The sequence below is a fragment of the Alligator sinensis genome, unplaced genomic scaffold, assembly GCF_000455745.1.
Source record: "Alligator sinensis unplaced genomic scaffold, ASM45574v1 scaffold542_1, whole genome shotgun sequence".
Taxonomy (NCBI): domain Eukaryota; kingdom Metazoa; phylum Chordata; order Crocodylia; family Alligatoridae; genus Alligator; species Alligator sinensis.
In genome coordinates, this window is record NW_005841963.1 from 678,193 (window position 1) to 691,529 (window position 13,337).

General features: G+C 40.1%; 1 long non-coding RNA gene across 1 annotated transcript in view; it reads left to right on the plus strand.

The window, feature by feature from the left end:
• The window catches only part of LOC102372960, a 65,218-nt gene extending 56,658 nt beyond the window's left edge, over nucleotides 1-8,560 (plus strand). Inside the window, exon 4 of the long non-coding RNA XR_323454.1 lies at nucleotides 8,413-8,560. This is a non-coding gene — a long non-coding RNA (uncharacterized LOC102372960). The remainder of the gene's footprint in view (nucleotides 1-8,412) is intronic.
• The last annotated feature ends 4,777 nt before the right edge of the window (nucleotides 8,561-13,337 follow it).

The window sequence follows — 13,337 nt, forward strand, 5'->3', positions numbered from 1 at the left end:
CGGACTGGATCAAGGTTGAGGTGGTTGAAACTGTCCTTGGATTTCATCTGGATCCAGTAACTGAGCCCAAAACTCAAGCAAGATCAGGTCTGGGAATCAGATGCTAAGTTATCATATCCAAGGGAAAATGCAGAGGTTGGAGTGCAAGAACAGAGTTAAGTAGGGTCATGAATCAGGAAAGCTGGAGAGCACAGGAACACAGAGGGTTTTTTTTTATTATTACAAAAGTATCAAAATTCCATTAGTCTCTCACCTCTCTCTTTCCTTTTAACTTTGTTTCCATTTTCTTATCTTATTCTTTCACTCATTTCTTTGTAAGCATATTTTCTTAATAGCTATTTCCATTGTTATCCAGTGCCTTCTTCTGTGGGTACCTCCATTTGCTGCCCCACTTAGCCTACCATATAACCCACATCCTCCCACAACAGTTCAAGTGGTCCTTCCTTGGAAGACTTAAGACCAATGTCAATACCCACATTTAAAAACATACAATCCTTTAACAACTTTTTTTATAAAAGACACTTGTTTTAAAATCCCTAAAGCACTCTTTATATCTTCATAGATTTCATAGACATTAGGGCTAGAAGGGACCTTGAAGATCATCAAGTCCATCCCCTTGCCCCAGAGGCAGGAAGTCAGCTAGGGTCAAAGGATCCCAGCAAGATAAGCATCCAAACATTTCTTGAATGAGTCCAGGGTAGGTGCTAGCACCGCTTCTGGAGGGAGTCTATTCCAGGCCTTGGGGGCTCAGACAGTAAAGAAGTTTTTCCTTATGTCCAGTCTAAAATGGTCTTGGAGGGGTTTATGACCATTTGTCCTTGTTATCCCTTGGGGTGCTCTGGTGAACAGATGTTCCCCCAGATCCTGATGCACACCCATTATGTACTTCAGGCTGGGCATAAGGAAGAACTTCTTCACTGTCTGAGCCTCCAAGGCCTGGAACAGACTGCCGCCAGAGGTGTTGCAAGCACTTACTCTGGACTCCCTTAAGAGACATTTATATGTTTATCTTGCTGGGATCCTTTGACCCCAGCTGACTTCCTGGCCCTGGGGCAGGGGGCTGGACTCGATGATCTTCCAAGGTCCCTTCCAGTCCTAATGTCTATGAAATATATGAAAAGTTACCTTTCCTTTTTTCTGACTCCCTACATATCTACACATCTTCTACGATGTGTAAAACTTGCTCTTTCTGTTAAGAGCAAGTTTGTTATTAAAACCTTTCCGCTCAATAAATTACTCAGTCCTTGTAGCCAAACCTCATAAAAACTCCAACCGCCCATTTTTCTATTTCTTCCGTATCTCTTCCTCTTCCAGATCTTCATAATCTCGACTAGTATAATATCTCAGTTCATACATTCCTAATTTAACACAGTCATCCACTTTGAAGGCAAGGCCCTTAAAAATCAGCAAGTTCCTTTATTTCCATAGGCTCATTTTAGAACATTCAAATCATCCTAAAGAGTCTGTGCTCCTGTACCTTTGGTACAGATAAAAAACCAGATAAAATAATTTCCTGCAATGTTCCCAGCAAAGACATTGCTTTACAAATAAAACCCATCACTCTATCCCACACTTTCCTTGCAAAAATCACACTCCCAGAATACATGACTTATAGCAAACCCCCCCATTTTTCTTTTTTTAATTTTGAAATACATTCCCTCCCCTTCTCCTAACCATTTCTGACTTTCTCTCTGCCCTCTCTATCCCTTATAAATGATCACAAGTAGTACTAGGTAAGCTAAATTCTTGTATGCTATTATTGTAATAAGCCCCTTTATGTATTGTAAATAGTGTTCTGTTATGTTTGTATTGATGTTTACTGTTATATTGTATTATATTGTATTCCTATCATTTTTGCATTGATTTTTATTGTTTTATATTAATACTGTATGGTTTAGGCCTGTGTTGTAAAGTAGTGTCAAGTTTCCATTTTGTGTGTCAAGCCTCCACCTTGTGTCCCCTGCCCCATACAATATGTTGCAACTATGACTCATACCTACCCCTCCTATGTAAATTGGTTTTCTTTGAATGCCTGAAACAAAAGAGTGAATGGATGAGTGAAACACAATGATATCAGGACCCCCTACTAAAGCACCACACCATCAAAACCAACGACCCAGCCATTGGAACCACCCTCCACATTCAAGAAATAAAAGATGAGGCAACCCACCATTGTGGCAAGGCTGCACATGCTCAGTATGAACATCTGGAGCCCTCTGGAACAGGGCTGACCTTTCCTGGACATGCCCTCCCCATAGGAGATCATAGGTAGTCTGCTCCATAAAAACGGGTAGTGAAGACTGACTCCTTGGGACGCCATCTTCACCTGGACCAGACCTGCTCCAGGTCACCCCCGCTCTGGACAACACCTGAAGGAGAAAGACCCTGACTGGCCACTGAGGACCCCCTCCCAGCCTGGATAGATAGATATCAACCCCACCCAAGTCCTTCAACCAAGGACTTGGACTCTGTTTCTCTTCCCTACCTGGACTCCAACCCTTCCACTGAGTCTCTTTTTCCTGCTACTATTGTGTGAGTGTGTTGGAGTGCTTGTGTGAGCATGTGTAGGAACCAAACTGTACAGTACTGTATTTATTTAATAAAACTGTTATTTGGACCCCTGAGTTTGGTTTTGCTTTACTACGGTTACGGCCCTACTCCAATCTCTGCTCCTCCCCCCTCTAACTTCTGTCTCATTTCTCCCTCTCCTGCTTCTGGCTCACCGCCACCTCTAACACCTGTCCCGTGCTCCTGTGGTTCCAGCCATCCTGAGCTCCTCTCTGCCTGCAAGCCCCTGTTTCTCTGCTATTGCTTCATCCCCACTCCCTTTTTCCCCAGTCTCTGTCACTGCTACTGTCTCGTCCCCACGGCCTTTTCCCTGATCTCTGCCACTTGCTCTTTAGTTACCAAGCACCCCAAGCACAGGTACCACAGGCACCAACACACATACACGATCAGCTAAGTCAGTGTTTAGCCTGTGTGTATATGTGTATGTATGTGTGTATTGTGTATGATTTCATGCAATTATCATTAGGGTGTGTATGTGCTTGAATTGGTGACATGTGGCACATGTGCAATTGTACACCACGCCCTTCTAACAGTGTGATATTGAGATCCTGAGCATTGGTCTGACCCCACAGGGCAACAGACTAACTGTTTCTTCTGCTGCACACCTCTCTCTGGGGCATCTGGGTATTTTCCCCAGTCCCCACCTATACTGCAGCCCATACATGGGCAATATTTTCCTTGCTATCTCTTACACAAGATCAACATACAAAACCGGTGAGACTGGGCACCCTTGTCTGACTCCCAATAATATTTTAAAAGCATTATTTATGTTTTCATTTATTAATATCCTGCTCTCTACCTGCTCATATACAAGTTGTATCCATTGGACCAGTCTCTCCAGGAAGCCCATTTCTCTTAATACTTTGAATAAAAACATATGGGTTACCCTATCATATACCTTCTCTAGGTCTAAAGTTAGAAGTGCTGCTCCCAGTTTTTTCTTTCTGTATAATACAGCATTTCATCACAAAAGGCTATCAGTGCATCTGTGTCATGTCTTCTCAGTACCGTACATGTTTGATCCTCATGAATAATGAGGCAATACTTCATGTATCCTTACCATTAACATTTTTGTCAGTATCTTGTGATCAGTATTTAATAAGGTGATGGACTGCCAGTTCTTGGGGGGCTCTTTATCTCCCTTTTTAACTATTAAAACCACAGCCTCAGCCATAATATCACCTACCACTAATCCTTTGTCTAAAATCTCTTTACAAACAGCCAATAGATCAGGTCTGATAATATCCCAAGATTTTATATAAAATTCAGTTGGGAGTCTGTTGCCTGGGGTCTTCCTTTTTTTCAAAGTCTTCAAGCCAACTTCCAGCTCCTTCAAAGATATTTCTTGCACCATTTCTTCTGCTTTTTCATCTTCAACTTTCTTTTCTAGTTGTTTTAAAAAAGTCCTCCATCCTCTCTTCCTCTACATCTCTTAATTGGTACAAATCTTCATAAAATCAGCTTGCTGTCTCCAAGTTATCTTTTCTTTCTTCTTTTCTCACTCCACCCTTTCCTATCACTGCCAACATTCCTCTTTTACTGCCCATTATCTGGCTGGAAATATAGGGGGACCATTCCTCATTCCTCTCCATCCATTCCTCCATCTCCTCTTGATCTGTTCCATCTCTTTTACCCTGTTTCCCTTCTTCTACTTTCTTCAGGAATTTTTGAGTTTCCTCTTGTAGCTTTCTATAGTCTCTTCACTTGTCCTCTACTCATTTTTCCCCTTCTTTTTGGAAAAATTCTTTGCTTCTTTTTTCACCATCCCCCACCATTCTTGGCTTGACTTAAAGTCTCCTTTAACCATCTTCCATTCTTTGTATCTCTGGTGGAACCTCCAGCAACATTCTTCCTCTAGTAATACAATAATGTTTAGTTTCCAGATTCCTCATCCTTTGGTAAGGTGGTTGACCAGTGTTAAAACAGATCTTAACATAGAGTGGTTTGAAAAGAACATCTTTCTTTTTTTTTCCACTTTAAATTCTCATGATAAAAAGACAAAGTCTGTTCTTGACTGACACGTTCTCCCTGGATCCATTTTCATAAACACCTTCTTATTTTCCCAGATATTGGTTAATACTTCCTCTTTTAAAATCCTTTTTAAAAGTCTGTCTAACCCTCTGTCTTCTCCACATCCCATTCTATCCCCTTTGTCTAAAATGCAATTAAATTTCTAATGAAGATCTGAGGTCTTCTTCCTACAATACTGATCTTGAGGTGTTTTTTTTTTAAATCCCTTGCATCTTCATTTCTGCTGGGGTGTATATGTTAAAAAGACCTATTACTTCTCCTTCCTCCTTAAATATCAGATGCAGCAGTCTTCCACTTACCAAGTCCTTCGTAATTATTTCTCTCCAAGGGTGCCTAATTAAGATTTTTCCAACTATTTGAGTTGATATAATAAAAGATATTGGATTTACCCAAAGGACCTTGTCTGCCTAATTAAGATTGCCACCCCCACTGAGCAGATTTCTTTGGTCCCAGACCATACAGATGGGCCTTTTTCATTTATTTTCAAAATCCCTTTCATCCAGAATGCCACATTCTTGCAAGCACAGGATGTCTGTCTCTGTTTGTTTAAAAAGGCCTCCATGCTGTCCTACCTCTTCCTCATTAGCATGCTCCTTACATTAATCAATGCTACCATCAGTGTCATTAAAATATTTTATAATGTTGACATCATTCTTTTATGTTTCTTCTTCATTACTCAGGACAGGCAGTATCGACTCTTCTCTACTCTCATCCCTGTTTGTACGTACCAATTTTTTTACCTCTTTAAAATCTAATAACTCCTCTACCGCCCTCCTCTGTTGTTGTTCTAAGGTCTCCTTGGCCCACTTGTGGCTCAACACCAATGATACTAATGGTGAGAAAATCAGTTTTTCTTTGGATATTCCTTCACAAATCTTTGCCTTTTTCATCTCTTTCTTGTTAGTTTTCTTCCTCTTCCCCCAGGCTACCTTGCCCCCTCCTTTCTCTTCCCCTTCTTTCACTGGGTCTTGTTCACTACGTTCTTCACTTGTTTCTTTCTCCTTTTCCTCCTCCTTCTCCTCCATCTATATTTTCCCCCTTCGTATCCTCACTCTGGGAAGCCTCAATTATTTTTTCTTCTGGTTCCACAGTTTCTTCTTTTTCACTCTCTTGAGGTTTCTTGGGGACAACGCCACATTCACTTTGCTTTCCCCTTTCTCTCCCTCTCTTTCTTGCTCTGAACTTCGCCTATCTGCTCCTTTCTTTTCTCAGTTTTTGTGGCTCTTACTGTATTTGCAAAGGACTTTAGACGTGTTTTAAATATGTGTCCTTTCCCCCCACATTTCCATAATGCCTTACAGTCTGCTGATACGTATCTCCTCTCCTTGCATTTTAAACACAGTTTCTATACAGCTCACTGCCAGGTGTCCCTCCTTACTGCACTTGCTGCATCTTGCAGGTTGCAGACCAAAATGGATGATAAACCTTTGGTGTGTTCCCAATGTTATTACTGATGGAACATGCTCTGCAGCACCTTGGCTTCCTACATTTCTTTTCAACACCACCTTCCTCAATAAATTCCACACCCAATACTTATTGCAAAATGTATTTACCCAGTATACTTTGTCAGTTTTGCCCTCCAACCAAATTTCTACATCAAGTGCTATAACTAAATATGAAAACATTATTATTCTATGGTGTTTCATCAGAATGAAACATAAATTGTAAGACCTGTTCATGCTTCCATTCAGGGGTGCCAAGATCCAATGATATCCTTCAGAAGTCTAAAATGTGAATGCCCAAGTACACCTGTTGGTAAAAATGATCAGGCTGTTCAGCTTATCCAGCTTGACCTTCAAAGCTCCAAGAAGTATATCCTCCATGAAGCCATATCTCAACATTTCTAGCCTCTTTCCTTCAGTCCCTTCCACCGCCAAAGTCACCTTAACCAGTAGGACCTTCCCTCCTTCATTTTCCTAGACTCCCTAATTCCTTCTGCTTTTGTCCACTCACTACTAACCAGCATCCACTGTCCCACCATCTTAATATTATCTAATTCTTTTGTCTCCCTTTCTCATTCTCCACCACTTGCCTTTCTCTGGACATCTACCATAGTCCCCTTACTCGCTGCGTATTCTTGTCCTTCTTTTGCTTTTGCTGATCTCTGCTGCTGTTTGCTTACTGTTTCCCATTTGTCACTCATTGCCACATCTTTGTCTACCACTGTAGTCTGTCTGCTGCTGCCTGGGTCAGTTGCCATGGTATCTGTCTAAAAAGAGTAGAACTTTCATACCCTCTGCTCCTGTCACTACTGCCACTCTGTCGATCCCTCCTTTTCCCTTCAGCTTGGATCAACCTGCACTTGGTCTTCGCCAAAAGGCTGAGAAGCCAGGAAACAGAAAGGCTTACCAAAGCAAACTTTAATCAGAACTATTGGCTGCCCCAGAGACTGTTGCCACAGTTGACACTAAATGGACAAGTTGTTCCTCCAGAGTTCAGGAGGCCCAGACAGAGGCCAGATGGAATCACTAGCTGGGCTAGTAACCAGCATTACTGCACAGTAGTGTCCCATCATGGTTGTCTAGTGATGCTTACTGCACAGTAGCTCATTACTACTGCTCAGTACTAAAGAGCTACTGTGCAGTAAGCATCTCATGTAGACATGGCCACTAAGATTTGCAGTACAATTTTGAAGTTAAAAGGTTAGCAGTGCAGATAAAGTTTGTCACATATATGTAGTTATCTGTGCAACATTTCTTTCTCCTTTTTTCTTTTCTACATGAAACTGGGTGCATCTACACATGTACTTTACTGTGCAGTAGACTAATTTACTGCGTAGTAAAGCATCACTGCATACAAGTGTGCCACAATTAGGGCACAATAGACTAATTTATTCCAGCACAGGATAGTTCCATCAGACAGAGGAACTATTTGGCAGCAGAGTAAATTATGTGCTGAAATACAAATGTAGATGGTGACATCAGGATTAGTTTACTCTGGCTCAAATTGCACCAGAGTTTATTTAGTCACATTAATTGCATACATAGATGCACCCACTGTCATTTTTTTAATCTTACTTTATTAAAGAAAACCCAGTGTCATTTGTTTAATTTCTCTCTCAAGTTTAATAAAGTTAAAATAGATCTTCATCTCCCTAAAATTTATACGTGGAGGAGACATTTTCTTAGGATGTGAGATAATTTTACAAGAAATGAATTCACAGACTGCTAAAAGGAAACAGAATACATACAATTGGAGATTTCTTTTATGAAATAAGGAATCTAATAGTATATTGGGATATCCAAAACTAACATATTAAAAATGGAATATAAAGCAAAACTCAGACTACAAATACAAATTTTATTTTCAGAAAGAAAACATAATTTCATCCTAAGGGAAATGTGTATAGGCTTAAATTTCTAACGTGCTGTTAGCATTGCAAATTAAACTATATGAAAAATTCATTTATTACATAAGATATTTCCAAACTCAAGCCCATCTCTTTCACTGGTGATTTCTAAAAATAACACTTTTAGGAAAATATAATAAAAATAAAAGCAGATATGCTTGATGGATCTTATATGTGTAAAATACTATTCAAAACCAACAAGTAAAACATTCATGATGTATTTTGCTGGCACAGCATTGAATTTTTGCATACTATATATTTCAATAATTTTAAATAATATTTGCTTTCTTAATTTTTTAAAAAGCCTTTTGATATGTCATTTAAAAAATCTTATTAAGGATGTGATTTATCTACTAATTGAATGTAAACATGCCTCCAGCCTATGAGGGGTATAAATAATAATACTTATTTTTGACCGTAGGCTGTTGGGTAACAGATGGTAAAGTCTTGTTCTATCTCTTAAGGTCTGTAAGAAGCACACAAAGACCAGGAGAAAGTTCCAGATAATGCCTGCACCAGCTCCATATGTGGACATGAAAGAAGCCTAGTAAGAGGGCAAGAGGTTGGGTACTGCCTGAAAGAAGCAATTTTGTGGGACTCTGAGCAAAGAAAATTGTTTCCTATTGTTTAATCCCTCCTGTGAAATTGGGATTTTCTGTATTCTTACATGTATTCTTGCATCAAAGAAATATATACTTCCACTCATTAACAGCCTACAAGATATCAAATTATGGCTAGCTGCTCAGAATTACAGTGGTAACAGAATATTTCAAGAGGAAGTCACCTCTCCATAGCAGTGATTTGTAAACTTATATTTATATGTCATTTAGTAGGGTTTTTTCCCACTAGGGGTGGGTGACTGGAGCACCAGATCTGGGTGTTAATTTTTGAAGGGGCACAAAATTGGAGACTACTCTCAATGCTGACCCACCTGCTGTCACTAGCCCAGCCAGTGCCACAGACACCCAGGGGCCAAACCTGCTTGTTATGCCTCTGGTTCTGTTATCACTTTTGAGGTATAGGATTTTGATTTAATTACAATATCTGTGCAATCGAATATTGAATATTTGGCAATATGAAATATTTGACAATGCTAAACATAATATGGATTTCCATACAATATGGAACGCCTGTCAGTGGAACACACGGAGTATTTCCTCACATTTTGTGGTGTTTAAATACAATGGATTATGTCCTATTTAGTTCTCACTCTAACAGGGTAGATGTAACAGGGGACTCGGACCCTGTTACTTGGGAGTAAGGGAAGGGAGGAGAGAGAACTGTGGCAAGGAGACAGGAGGCTCCTGCCCCTTTAAGAAGACACAGCAGGCTCAGGTGGCTGCATGGGACCACAGCTGCAGGAGGGCAGGCTGGCCCTTGATTTACAGGGAAAACCCTATACAGGGCTAGGGAAGGCAGGGTACCAAAAGGGGGGTGTTGCTCCAAGAGTGGTGCTAATTAAAAGCTCCTGCATCCCTGCACTAAAAAATGATGGTGGGGCTCCTTGAACTAAAGATCATCGAGTGAGCTTTAGTTTAAAGTACCCTGGCTGCCACCATTTTTCAGCATGGGGATGCTGATACATGTGACGCTGGAGGCTGCTGGAGTGCATTAATTTCCACTCTCCAGCAGACTTGATTAATCAAGTCTGGAATTACAGACTAGTTAGAGCAGGCTTCTTGCACTTGTATATTGGCCCTAAGAGCTGATGGCTTGAGTGAGGCAACAACCCAGAGCTGGGTAGGCTTTTAGTTGGAAATAGTGTTTGGTATTTATTTTGTAATTTAAGCTGTATACTGAAGGACCAGATTGTAGCTATGGGAAAGATCTGGAGGCCCTGGAAGGGTGCCTGGCAGGGCACTCAGCATTAGGCAGCCTAGCCTGGGTCAATGAATTGAGGACTAAGGGCTGGCTCAAAGTGAGAGAGACAGGGGCCAGAGGCACAGAGACATAAGAGAATCAACAGGGCTGAGATCAAGGGAGCTGGGCAGAAATCAGCGGACCAGGGCTGGAAGCCTGCAGCCAGAGGAAAGGGAGGCTAAAGCCAAGAGGGCTGAATTTTCTACAAGGGGCAGAACGATGTTCAGAGTAATATCTGCAAGGCATGGGCATGGCTGTAGGAGTGGAAAGAGGCAACAAATTTAGCCCGTAAAGCAAATAGGACACAAGGAACTGGTACAGAGATAGAAAGCGAGCACCTTAAGCACCAACCTCTGATGGCAGCCTCCCTTCATCAAGTTTTACAACAAAGATGCGGCAGGAAAGAAACCAAGGTGGGAACCTGGGAGGTGAGGGCAAAAGCCAGGCAGGATTGAAGCAACAACTGTGGGGCATTACAGCAACCCCTGGCACCTCAGCCACTCCAGTAAGGTATAGTATAAGTAACCTTTTGATGACATGTTTTTCCTTTAAACTTCAGAAAAGAAGCGTCTTTAATTTGCAGCTCCATACTAAATTCTGGAAAGAAGCAGAATCAGAAATAGGAAATAATTGCATGACTTTTTCTTCGGGTGTTTGTGCAGGACTGAGATGTCTTGCTTTGGATATGTCGTCTCAGCTACTGGTTTTGTGGGTTTTTTTTTCTTCCTATGAGTATAACTGTCAGAGCTTGTTACAGTCTCATAACTGCTATATTTTCAGTGCATTTCCCACTGCGAGAATTTGTCCAAATGAAATAGATTTTTCTCTGTATACTTTCAGCTAGTCTTAATCATAGAAGGTTGTGCCTTGGCTACATTCCCCACTTCCTAGTAAGAAGGGTAGGGGCTCCCTGTTTACTATAATTTTATTACTTTACCATAATTATATTAAAAAGAAAATAGTGTAAGAAGGTGTTCAAACCCTTATGAAAATTGAGGTATGTTGCATCCATTTCTCTTTTCATCCCCATCACTCTGCTGTAGAGTGGGTGCATCTACACATGCAAGTAATGAGAAGCAATAAACTCCAGAACAGTTTAAACTGGAAAACCTATTCCCAGGCACAACATCTACACATGCAACTGGGACAGCAGCTATTCGAGTCAGGGCCAAGCAGTTTATGCCAGGGCCGCTCCTGCTCTGCTCTGCGCCAAGCTCCGGGTGGTAAAGTCAGACAGTGTCAAGACTGGCTGGGGCATGAGGGTGCTGAAAGTGCAGAGCCCTATGGCTAGACAGTAGGTAGGAGTCTGGTCCCCTGCTGCCTAGGCTGACTGGGTACAATTTGTCTGTGGTCAGCATACATGTGCATTTATTTCATAGACATAGATTTCATAGACATTAGGGCTGGAAGGGACCTCGGAAGATCATTGAATCCAGCACCCATTTAATTGCAGTTAATTAGTTTACTGGGGCCTAATATCATTGCACATGTAGATGGTGATGCTTTATTCTAAAGCTAATTAGTTTAGTTTACTCCACAGTAAAGCATACATATAGACATGGCCAGTGAAATCAAGTTGGTTAGGCCTAACTTGCTCTTTAAAAGTTCACGTTGGCATTCAGCAGAAACTTATCATTTTTTCCATTTTTAAATGTGGGCACTATATTTGCCCCTTTCCAGTGTTACATAACTTCACCTACCTTCACAAGCTCTCAAACATAATAGTAATTAGATCTGCAATTATTATTTTAGCCAACCTTGAATTTTAGCTTTCCTTGAATATTCAAAAATTAATCTCATCAGAACCTGATGATTTTGAAAATATCCAGCTTATCTAAATAATCTCCAACCAGTCCTTTCCTTTCTCTAAGGCTGTGATTCCTGGACAGCCACTTTAATTAAACTGCTCCCCGCCACACACCTGAGCATGTGTATAGGCAGTCTTAATGATTATCTACCCCCTTGTCTTTCCTGCTTACTGTTTTTATCCTCTGACAGCTGACCTGACTTTTTTGTGAAGACTGAAGTAAAAAGCATTAACCCTTCATCCTCTTCCATATCATTCAATATTAGCGCCCCCCCAACTCATTGAGAAATCATCTTGCTTCTATCATACTTATAGAATATTGCTTTGTTGCCTTTTGCATACTTTTTTATTAGCTTTGTCTCAATTTATGTTTCAGCTTTCTAACTTTCTTACAACATGCTCATACTATGCAGTTTTGCTGATCCTTAGTAACATGGTCATATTCCCACGTTTTGTAAGATTCTCTTTTAGTCAATGAAGAGATTATTACTTAGTCAAGCAGATCTCTTGGTGCAGTTCCTATGGGTCTACTGTATCAGGATAGCATGCTTCTGTGTCCTTAGACATTATCTTCCTATAGACAATAAACTGTCCTGGACCGCTTTCTCCTTAGGCTTGATTCCGTGGCATTCTGCTTATCAGTTTTCTGAATTTTGTTCAAGTTTGCTTTTGTAAAGCCAAATTATTCTTATCCCACTGTTCTTATTTCTTGAAAAAAAAATATTCAGAACTTTCTAGAATTTACAATCAAAAGCTTAAAGGGACATGTTTAGTTATTAAATGCATCCAACAAACATGCACTTCCACTCTATCCTTTCACCCCTGATATCTTTAATTATACCCATGAGTATAATTACATTTTCTTTTTTGGCAATAATAAACAATAGGATGAAGTTTGTGCCCCAGGATAATTAGAAAATTGTTTGTTTTTATGGATTAATCCTAACATACTCATTCTCTTTATGGTCTTGAAGAAATTATTTTAATAATAAATGCAATTTAAAAAAAAAATGGTTCGGGAGGAACGTAAAAGTTATTACAACTTTCAATGATCAGAGAAGCTCTTTAAAACATCCTTTCAATTTTTAGTTTATTAAGAATTACTTTCTGACATTTCTTTCCCTTGTATGTAGTAATAGAGTATCAAACATTCACCTCTAGGGCTTTTATTAATAAATCTATTTTTTTTTGACAATATATGTAGCTGAATCTGTGAGAACATGTTTTTTCTGCATGTGTCAACAACAATTTCAGAAACTTATACTGAAGAGGTGCTGAACATGGTTTACTTTTATCTGAATTTGTAGCTAATCTGTACTCAATACTAGGATAGGAATAGCTGCTGCTAATAACATTAATAAAGAGTAAATCCTCAGTTGGACATGACAGGCACTTCTTTGAAGCCTGAATGCCAGTCAGCTCAGTCACATTAAGTCAACTGCTAAATGTTTGGACTGTGCAATATTATTTAGTAGCCTCTGTCTAGTTCTATATAGGCAAGAACTGTGATTTAGTGTTTTTGCTAATTTTAGATGGAAAAGAAAAGACTAAATTGCTATATAAATGTAACAATCTTACCCAATAACGGGCACTCTATGGATCAGATTTTTGGTTTACTTTCTGAAAATACATTAAGGGTGCATCTACACAAGATGCTAACTGCACAGTAGTTTAATAACATTGCTCAGTAGCGTGCTGAGCAAAACCCATGCTAATACATTA